At 34.5% G+C, this 11,477-nt stretch overlaps 1 protein-coding gene across 1 annotated transcript in view; it reads left to right on the top strand.

Moving 5' to 3' along the window:
* Positions 1-2,921: 2,921 nt before the first annotated feature.
* The window catches only part of LOC106663556 (discoidin domain-containing receptor 2-like), a 271,017-nt gene continuing 262,461 nt past the window's right edge, over positions 2,922-11,477 (top strand). Inside the window, exon 1 of the mRNA XM_024229012.1 lies at positions 2,922-2,938. The gene's annotated coding sequence lies outside the window, so the exon portion shown is untranslated. The remainder of the gene's footprint in view (positions 2,939-11,477) is intronic.

Raw genomic sequence — 11,477 nt, forward strand, 5'->3', positions numbered from 1 at the left:
TAACCAACATGGCAGCCGTGAATTAAACAGCTGTTTTTTCTTTACACGTATTTTTAATTATTAAATCCGCATTAATTAAATCAGACGAATACATTTCTTTTGTTAATTTCTGACCTGTCGTTATACTCTTATTCATAAAAGATAATGAAACCATCAATATTATAAGTACTTAGTAACATAGTTTTTGTTTTTCTTTGTTCTACACCAGACCATTATTGCAGAACCACTTTTCCTGATCTAACATTGATTTGTCATTTTTTAAATTTGTAAAATTCAGGAAGACATGGCAGGAGTGAATTTAGTTGGCGGATATCACATTTTTTGTATAACCCTTACACAATGTTTTGTTATTAATCTTATTGTAAAACTCGTGAATTAATCCATATTTGTATAGTGGTCATATTTGACCATATTAATTATTCCTGTTAATTATTTTTTTCACCTAAAATTATTAAATCTGCATTAATTAAATCAGACCAATACATTTCTTTTGTTTTTTCTGACCTGTCGTTATATTCTTATTCATAAAAGATAAAGGACCTCTTTCCTATAAAGTAGTAGCATGGTAGACGTTAGGATACAAGTTAGGTATGTCGGCACGAATTGAAGTGTGTCATTTGTTAGTAATTTTATAGTGCATGGATATCATTTTGAATGAAAGAGTTGATTAATTTTCCTTTTTTAATAATTTCTGGCATCTTACAATTTAACACAAAACAAAACCATAACAAACAACAACAAGACTTCAAGGCCTGTTACAGCTTTACTTTTGGTACTACCAGTCGCCACGCGCAGCAATGTGGAAAAATTAACGTTTAACATGCTAAGGAAAGAAGGCGGAGTTCACGATCTTATTGGACATTTCTCTATTCAAGTTAACACGAGTTAACACGAGAGATGTACTCAATTTAATTTGACTAAAGGGTACAAAAACAGGAACATAGCTATCATGTCAGATAGCCAAGCAGCCATCAAAGCACTGAGCTCAAATATCATTAGTTGAAAGATGGTGTTCAACTGCAAAACCAAATTAAAGATATTAGGTACGCATGGGAGTAGAAGGCAACGAGAAAGCAGACACTTTGTAAGGAAAGGTGCTGATACACAGCAGATAGGACCCGAACCCTTCTGCGTCATAGGAACCCAATCTATCAATGAATACCTCAGACAGAAGGACAAAAAGGAAAAAATGGGATATCCTCATTGGACACAGGCAATCCAAAAATCTCCTTACAAATTTCGGAAGAAAAGAAGTTACAGAATGGGTCATAGGAAGCAGAAATTAACTGCGAATCCTAACAGGATTCTTCACAGGACGCTGCAAGCTAAATTGAAACTTATGAGGATTGGAATAATCCAAGACGGCACATACAAAGTCAGCAACGAGGCAGAGGAGACACCAACACACCTACTAACAAACTGCGGTGCTACACGTGTTTTGGAATGTACAATGTGACTGTAGAAGAAATTCAACCACTCCGGGCCTACTAATCAAGTTCCTTACCGCTGTGCTATAGGCACAAAACGGGGGATGCAATAGCTCTCAAAGGGAGTAGTATATTAGTAGTATAACACGACTAATATCTACATCTAGTTAAGGGTTAATAGAAACGAAAAAGCGGAAAAGGCGAAGCAGAAGTGGTGGCCTACAAATACTACCAGACAAAACGTTGGCCAGACAAAAAAACGAAAGAAAAGAGTTGCTATAAAATGTCAAAAAAACGCTGAAAAAGCTTGAAACGTGAAGACCCATAGAGAATTTTTCCGTATTAAGCCAAACAAGTGAGGCATACAATGTGACCTTAGAAGAGATTCAACCACTGAAATTGGGCCTACTTCCTTGATGAAATAGGACTCACCGGTGTGCTTAGGCAGAGAACGGTGGATATAATAGCTCTTAAAGGGCGAGTATATTAAACCCCGACTATTTCATCTACATCTAACTACTCAAATTTATAGAATTATAAGTGTAAGGTCATGTTTATAGTCAATAGAACCCTAACCGTAATTGGACCCCATTGTGGCTTTTGATCTATATCACTGTAAACTCGTCGTAGGTGTATTTGATTATTAATACACCAAATTATTCAATTAAGGAAAATGTTTAAATAGAAATTAATAAGAATGTTTCTCCGGTTATCTACTATTGCCAGTGCTAATACTTGTTTTCCACTGGTTTTTCTAAAGGTAAGAAAACTCGGAGTGGTAAATTGGGAGCAAGAGGCGGAGCAAATAGGCCTCAAGGGCCATTCGTATCCCGGTCCACGGAATCAAAGGACCTGAGGATAAATCAGTCAGAGCGTTAGGAATTTAGTTAGGTGAGGGGGGCTGGGTTATATCCCCTTTGGGGTAACCCTCGAGCAGGAAGAAGCAGGGGCTCGCTGAGACTCAAGTGTAAATCAAGACCCCACTCGATTCCCAACCTAGGGATGTGCCGTCGTACAAACATTGCGAATATTTTATGTGGGATGGCTAACGGTTGCGTGGTACACCAAGAATTTATGTTGGCGTAAATAGCCAATCCTGTATGGCAAACGTAGTTAAAGCGGAACTCACGTATTGATATTAAATTTCCTCCTCGTCTTTTTTTTTTATAGAAGAGGGAGATTGACAGTCCTCAAAAGTGATAAATACATTTGAAAAAAAAGTGCTTGGCAAGGTTCCCTCAGAAATGCAACAATTTGGCATTACAATTTTTTTTTAGATTCTTTTAATTTTAACAAAATCCTTCCTTTATACGAGAAAGCACATGAACTTCATTAAAATCTTTCTGAGCGTGAATACAAAGTTCCAAAATAGGTAGAAGCTTGAAAAACCATATCATGTCCAATTTCTACAAAATGAGTGTTTAAAATTTTATTAAATTAAGTTTTAATAATTATGCACATTTTCAGGTGTGGAGATGAACTATTGACAATATCAATTTGAATCGTTTATGGTATGTCAAAGCACATATTTTTGAAATTTTATTAAACAAAGTCTTACAAAGTGGCCAGAATTACATGCTTCACCCTGTTATTCTTTAACACTAAAAATTTGGAAAAAAGTAAACAAACAGTTTATTTTAAACTCTAGGGCCCATTATAATCGAAATAACAATTTTGTTTATTCAAATACAGTAGTGTGTTTCTCGTGCGTCGAAAAATAATGGTGTTTTTTGTTACTTTAGGTTTAATTTTCTTAAAAGTAACCGATTTTAAAATTAATTTTTGCGTTGTTTTCAGAATAAAATGAAATTCCCGAAAATTGAAAAAAAGTATATTGTGTTAATTAATTATTTGGAGATCGTGAGATGTGACCTGGTGTGACGTAGGTTTTAGAAAAACATTTTCTTTATCGTGCCAATGTCTCCATCTCTATTGAGACCATCTTCAGGGATCAAAATGTTTGTTTTCTGTGTAGATGTATGTGTCGTGTTGAGAGTGACCACGACAACAAGAATGACACATCTAAACAGAAAACAAACACTTTGAGCCTGAAGATGATCTCAATAAAGATCGAAACGGTGGCACGTTAAAAAAAATGTTTTTCTAAACGTACGTCACACCAGACCGCAGCTCACGATCTCCAAATAACCATTGGCTAATGGTCACAAAACACCACACGTTTTAGTTAATTGTACGTTAATTGTATGAATTTTTTTAGAGAAAAAATCAAGTGTCACTCGCTTTTTCATTGAACCAAATCCTTATATTTTGTTTACATTATCATTAAATATCGTTTTGTTTGAAAATTGATTTTTTATATTGGAGCTTTAACTCATTTTAACAAATAATAGTTTTATATAGTTTAAAATAAACGAGAGCGCAAGTAATATTCATCAAATAGAGTCTTTCGCATTTCCAAATTTTGTAGTATAAAAAGTATGGGGTGGAGCATATAACCCCTGTATAAGAAATATTTTTTTCTGTATTGTTTTTTTCCAAATTGAAGTGAATTGTTTTTGTAATACCTTATAAAGCTCTCATAAATAGGAATTAGCCTTAACAGACATAATGAAATTTTTAGTGCGGTGTTACCTCAGATACAATGAGGACATACGGGCTAATTCGCAATATTCTACATCATCCTGCTACCAAAAATAAGCCAAAATAAAAATAATTGTTTGCAAGTTTGATTTTCCGTTGAAATAACACACAATTTATACCGGGCGTTTTGAATTTGACCCGTACTATAGTCAATTCCATCCATTTAGCCGAAGATTAAGGCTGACGGTTATATATTATCTTATAATCCTACGGCCTAGCGTATGAGAATATATACTAATATAAATTATATTCCGAGAGGGTGAAGGAAATAGGAGATATATATTGAATTGAGGCATATGTTTACTGTGAAAGGTGTTATATTTGTTATTTATTTGTTGTTGGTTTAAACAAACAAGGATTGTAAAAAAGACGCTGTAAAACGTTATAAATTTATCTTAACAGTTGATTAAGCGGGGATTTTAATTACTTATTTTAATACTGGAGTTTTCCTTTAAGAATTTTAAGTAAGGTCTGAAAAATTGCATTGAAGTGATTTTAAAGCAGAGAGATAACATTAATTAATGGGGGAGACCATAAAAGGCGCCCTCGCTTACTGTTGAAGTGGCCATAAAACCTATTTAAAAATCCTGAAAGCCCTACGGCCAGAAGCTGCATCGCCGAGTAAGTGAATTATTAAGCGAAGGGAAGGATGAATAGTTATGATCGGGCGTCAAAAGCGTTTCAAAGGGCCCCTCACGACAATGGGAAGTGTCACGATTTGATTTTTAATACGAGGGTCAGGAGGGTCGAGTTGCATGCGGAAAGGCGCAAAGGGTGCATCTGGTGATCACACCTTCCATCCGGCACTGTCATACTGTCGAAGGGGGTGGAATATTAGAATATTAGATTGGGAAGGGCGTGGAAGGGTGAATCCTTTCCGCCTCCAACAGGTTTGATTATATTGAATTATAACTCGCATCCCTAAACGGATTCCCTACATTAATGTGTGCGACATAACCTTGTCTAATCAATTTACATCGGAGTCGTGAAGTTTTTATTACTTTTGAACACAAAGAACGGAAATAACGGATTTCAAAAATGCATCAAAAGAAAATTTTAGGTTTTTCTTTTTAATTGTTTTATTACAATTTTGTTTAATATAATTTGAAGTACATTACAACTACCTCCAAATAGGTAACAAGTAATAATGAGCAAGGTAATATATACAAAATTAAAAACAAGAGTGAAGAACCTCCACTGTTACTAAAATTATCTAAAATTACTAAAATTGTCTATTTAAATTCATTAGATTTCGTGGATCAATTGACCAAATAGCCTCTTTCAATTAATTATTCTTTCTAAGGTCTTTTTTTTCGTGTGTTCTGGCGTTCAATTTAGGCAATTTTGGTATTTCTCCATGGATATAGATAAACTAATTAGTCTTGTTTTTGAGCATTGGCGTATTGTAATATCGTCGTAATAAGTACTGTAACGAATATTTTTTGTAGTATCGGAAAATATACTCAAATAGATTTTTCTTTGAGTATAACATTGAAGAAGTAATATTGAATTGTTATTTACCGTTCGAACCCTACCTCTCATCAAACTGGGAATTGACTAGTTACTGTTAAGAGCGCCTACTAGCAGCATATGTCAACAAATTACATTTTTAATTGGTGGTTGGTAACTCTGCTGATAATTTTTGTAACTCATAATTCTTTCCCGCATCGCGCTTAGCAATTTCTATTTCAGTAATTTAGTATAAAATGTTTTTTCCTTCAAGTCCCTAAAATGTGTTCGCCTTCCTTCTCGTAGGTAGATACTAATTATGTCTCGCCCCTAAAGTAAGGCATGAGGTTATTTTACTAAGAAAACTGAATCGTCGGCATCTAGTAAACTCGGGGAATATAGTGCGAATATGCCTTATCTTATCAAACGTTTGGAAACCAAACACCCGTTGATCAATTTTCTCAAAACTCGATAGCGATCAATCAAATCAATTAAAATATGTTGGCAGCTTTTCTTTGTTCTTACCTACGTACCCACTGTATGAAAAAATACTAAAAAATGAAAAAACCCAGTAATTTCTGGATTATTTTAACGCATGAGAGTATGAACAAAGTCCACAATATTAAGTTGCTCATTTATGAATAAACGAAAAAGTACTCATATAAGTAAGTACTTGTTAGTATCGAATAATTTCTGTCGATACTTCAGTAGTATCAAATATTTCTTTCGATACCAGTATCGAGTAGTGGTATCGAATATTTTCGGGTATCGCTCGTAGTGACCTTTTGTGAAAAATAAGTCGTTAAAATACTCTGTTTTCCCACCACCTGTCAACAATAACTTAATCAACGGACATAAAAAAAAAAAAAAAATAAATCTCATTAAGATTACCCATTTTGCTGGGAGGCAGAAACGTCCCCTGTTTTTCAGATAGATGACTATCAGAAAACGCCTATGGTGTAACCACCTTGTTCTGAAGAGGATTTCGGCGTACTAGTCAGAACAAAATTTCGCATTCATAGTAACCGTAGCGTCGTTCTCTACGCCACGCAAGAACTACGTCACGGGTAATTTTTAAGCTCCCGTCTATGTTGGTTAACCATGATATTCATGAGAGTCAAGGGATATACATTGCTGGACTGGTAATGTACCAACGCGAGAGACGTTGGGAATATACCCTCAATGGAACGAATCAATGAAGGATGAGAAATATTGCTTTTCCACATGACGTGAATGAACGAATTCCGACTAATTAAACGTGTGATCCAGTATGAACCTAATAGAGACCTAGATAGAGAAAAGGCATAAAAAGGTTTAAATATAATTAAAGACGTTACATTCTTCAGTCCACTGAATCACTGATGTGAACAGGTTAAACTAAATTTGTCTGCTCTAATAATAAACGTACAAAAACAATATGTAACTTAACGTCCAACCAGTCGTTAGCTGTCGTTAAAGAGATAAGATTAATTTCCGGTTCCAGGTTATTGTTTTTATAAAAAACCGTTGGTGAAATGGTGAACACATGTTTATACGTACGTTTTATAAAATGATCCGAGTCTTATACGACGGATTCACACTTTTGCCTTAATTGACAATTCGTTCAAACGCTTTAATCAGAAATCCAGGGCATTCATAAAAACAAAACAAAATATTTCACTCAGTGGTTTCTACTCTGACTAATTAGTAGCACTTAGAGGGATGAAAACATCAATGTAAATAAAGAGGGGCTTGTTACATACACACAAAAATTATTATGAAAACCATATACATTTTGAACGAAAGTGGATATATTTTTAAATTATTCTTGAGTGCTACGAGGAATAAATATTACATAAATTAATGTTCATGCCATTTTGATGATGAGAGCATATCATACTGTCATATTATCATAAATTTATGTAATGACAATTTTTGGTAAAAAACTTAAACAATTTATCTTTAAGTAAAAATTCAAATCCTTGCTTCTTATAACATATACCTAGAACATCAATTGTGATTTATAGTTACCATTCATTTCGACAGTCTATCATCGTATTTTATCTTTTATAAGAAAGAATGCTGGAGAGGCTTCCTCGATTTGAATCGAGTATATCAACAAGATTTTCTCTGGAAGCTCAAAGACATCTTACACATTTCCTCATCATCAAGCTTAAGGTACTTAATAGGTCTTCGTATGACACCTTTTCAAAGGGTAGCCCCTTTGTTCATTGCTGTTTTTAATGTATTATGCTGATTTATTTTCCCGTCCCAGAAAGCTACTCATAATAAGAATAAAGTGTATATGTGGTTAGAATAATTTTTGTTAATTAATCTTCATGAAAGGTATTGGTCGAGAGATAAAAGTCAGGGTCATGAGCGGGATTCGAACCCACGATCTTCGGCTAAATACGCCGCTGCTCTACCACTTGAGCTATCGTGACTTCGATCCACTCGGACACCAACTTCCCATCTCAACCTCCCCTCTCGATTTTTCCTTTCTTTTTGCGATTTTTCAAATGTCGTGTTATCTTGATTCTCGGGATCCTGCTCGTGACACTGACTTTTTATCTCGACCGATACCATTCATAAAGATTGATTAATTGAAAAAAGTTAATTGGTCAATCAGACCAAGTACTGTAACGGTTCTAATAATTAAACTGAAGTATATCTTCAAAAAACTCTCCGTGGCAACTTCATTTGTCGCCGAGAATCAAATAGATTACACGACATTTGAAAAATGGTAAAAAGGAGGGAAAATTCTACAGGTAAGGTTGAATCCCGCTCGTGATACTGACTTTTTTATCTCGACCAATAACTTTCATAAACATTAATTAATTGAAAAAAAGTTAATTGGTCAATCGGACCACGAACTGTAATGAATTTAATAATTTTTGTTAATGAATTAGTTAAGATCTATCATATAATTGTTACAGTTTACGAAACCATCCGGACATACCAGTATTCTCTTGAACAATGGTTCAAACATTGCGACTCAACATCAACATCAATCAACTCTCGAGTCTTTCACCTGGGTTTGGCCTCACCACTCAAGTTCATCATACTCTTTACATTTCCTATTACACAAGTCCCGGCCAATAGCTAGTTAAGAGTTAGGGTCATATGCTCACACTTTGAAGGAGGCGGGCGTAGGCTTAAATTAGTGTTGCATACTTTATCAGTTACTGCACGCAGTATAAACTGTTGATCATATTTCCATCTCGACACCATTACCCAACCATCATGCCATTCTACCCCCTAACTCCGACCCCGTTATAGATCACTGAACACACCTAAATTCCTTAGAACATGGTTCAAAAATTGGCGACATATGCTCAACAACAAAAAATCCAAAAACATATCTCAACTACCTCAAATATGTTATATCCTTACACCCCTTTCTATCGACAACGTCATCCGCTGCTTTGGACTGGGTGGACAAGCGAATCACCCGCCCAACCATTACAAAACTCAAAAGAACATAACTGAACTGGAGCTACAGATTAGTTATATACTAACAAACAACAGATCAACTAACCCTCGACAAGAAATTACAAATATTTTACGCAATACTGAAATAGATATAGGTTGCATTGAATTATGCAATTCGGGCACAACTTTCCTTAAGGCGGCTCCAGACATGAGGTAATCGCCGAATGCCGACTGGCACCGAATATTTGCCAAGTCTCTAGATGCTGTATGCTGGTATGCATTCGCGAAATAACGTGCCTACGGATACACACATGCGGGTTTTGTATAATCTCCTAGTTGTTGCGGAAACTGGGAATATGTATTTTCCAAGTGCTGTGGGAGCACTCAACTTGCTACAAATCGAGACGGACAAAAGTGAAACTGCCATGGCTGCAGCTGAGTTACTATTTTGTGCAGTGGCTAGAAACTAATTGAAAAAATATATTTAATTATATTTTTAATTTTTTTAATTATAAAACAATTTATGATTTGTAAGAGAAGCTTTCCATATTATTGGTTCTGTTTCGAAAAGATCGAGGAACTCCAAAACTGTTGCATTGGGTCAATCTATTCCTAATAAGAAAAAACAATTGTTTTTTTTTGTAAATTAATACATCTTTACTAGTTATCAATCGTTTATTAATGAAAAATAAATAGTATTAAATAGAAGTATACTCTTACTGTTGATTTTGATAACAGTTGAAAGTTGGTTAAAGGTTTGTACAGTTATAGTTGATTCCCGAATATGTGCATGGTTTCAGTGCGGTTAGTACACGAATATTCGTGCCCTTTGAAGCGGACAAGGAAACCGACAAAAAGCCGAGCACGGCGAGCACCGGATGTTGTTATTCCGCGAGTAGCCTGGCGTCCATCCACACTATTCGGGATTCGACTAAAATTTGCGCGTCATTCGGCGAATACCGCATGTCTTGAGCCGCTTTAGATCCGCTATCAATGTCCCATTCTGTGCTTCCAACCACACCAACCTAAATGTTCTGTTTTTAAAAGAATTTGTGAGATCATGCTACATCGAATTAAACTAATATTCGGTTCATACTAAACTTCACATAGGAGAACAAGAAACAACTTACCTTCTGTTTACAGAAACAGTCGTCCCGTTACCAGATCTGAGATAGTGAGAGTGATTAAAATTATTCAATGATTTAGGTCTGGTATCAATGGATAGTCCATTCGATTTAATGTCATACTTCTCAGTGAACCATGTCTCATATTAAACTGTGTAATATTAATGTTGTACCTACTACTTAAGTCACTTTTCATCATTGATCTACGTCTCTAAAATACAGTTACAACGAAAAAAAAGAAAAAAACGAATGACTGTGAAAGTTTAACCAGTATATTTTTATTTATTTAGTGGTAAAGTTATTACATTTTAGTTGATGACGTGAAACGCGTGAGGTCTGAAAGAAAATCTACCTATTTGGGGTATTTGTATTAATAATAGTTGTAGTTTTTTAAATTATATGTTTTAAATTAATTTGTAAGTGTTTTTTTTCAATTTATAGTACATTGCAAGTAGAGGAAATAACCATTGGTCGTTCTTCAATTTTGTTTAATTAATGTTTTAAAATGTTATGAATACTTGTGGCATGATAATTTCTACTATCATCATCGTCGTTGGCTAGTACTTCAAACATTATATCAAAGTATAAAACTGATAACAATAACATATATTGTCTGTTCGAATTGGAATAGAAAATGGTTACAAAATAAGGTCAACATAAATTTATCAAGATTGACTTAAATCAATTCGTTTTAAAAGCCATTTTTTGAGATCTGATCAATTAAAATCATTCAGAAGCAAGCTGAACATTGAATCATTTTTCACCTGTGAGTAAGATATTACCAACAAAACCTTTCAGCTAATTTAATTTTTCTCACAAACTAATAAATTTCAAATCTTTAAGTGAAACAAGACCAAAATTAAATCCAATATGTTGGAATAGTTTAAACAAAAGATAATTGCCTATGTCGGCCCAATGTCTGAGGTAGAAATTGTTGGCCCTCGACGTTAACGTATGGGGGTGCGCACCCGCCTTGCCAAGCGTACCTTCTGACTTCGACCAATCATTTCCAGAGGGGAAAATTTTCCTTTTCCCTATTGTCCCAGGGACGTATTTTACGGGTGGAAACGTTCCGGAAAACTGATCCTCTAATTCTTGACCTATAAAGGCTTTCCGAGCAGATCCTACAATACTTAAAACACCGATTAAACCTGAGGTTATTTCCTAAGTTTTATTCTTTTATTTAATTTTCTTGATTATATTTGAAGCTCACGGTGAAATCAATTATTTTATAAATAATATGTAACAATAATAGAGATTGATTGTTGAATTATTAAATAATATTTGGGCCAGAGTATTAGTTTATTATAACAGTAAAGAAATAAAACAGCATATCCTGGAAATCTTTGAATTATTTATATTTTGATGTGCTATATATATTGAATATTTTTTACACATTATAAATTGGAACAACTTATCTCTCTTCATTTCAATGTAAACGTCGTTTTTCTTTGCTACAAACCAG

This window comes from Cimex lectularius, unplaced genomic scaffold (genome assembly GCF_000648675.2).
Source record: "Cimex lectularius strain Harlan isolate CLEC.00 unplaced genomic scaffold, Clec_2.1 scaffold174, whole genome shotgun sequence".
Classification (NCBI taxonomy): domain Eukaryota; kingdom Metazoa; phylum Arthropoda; class Insecta; order Hemiptera; family Cimicidae; genus Cimex; species Cimex lectularius.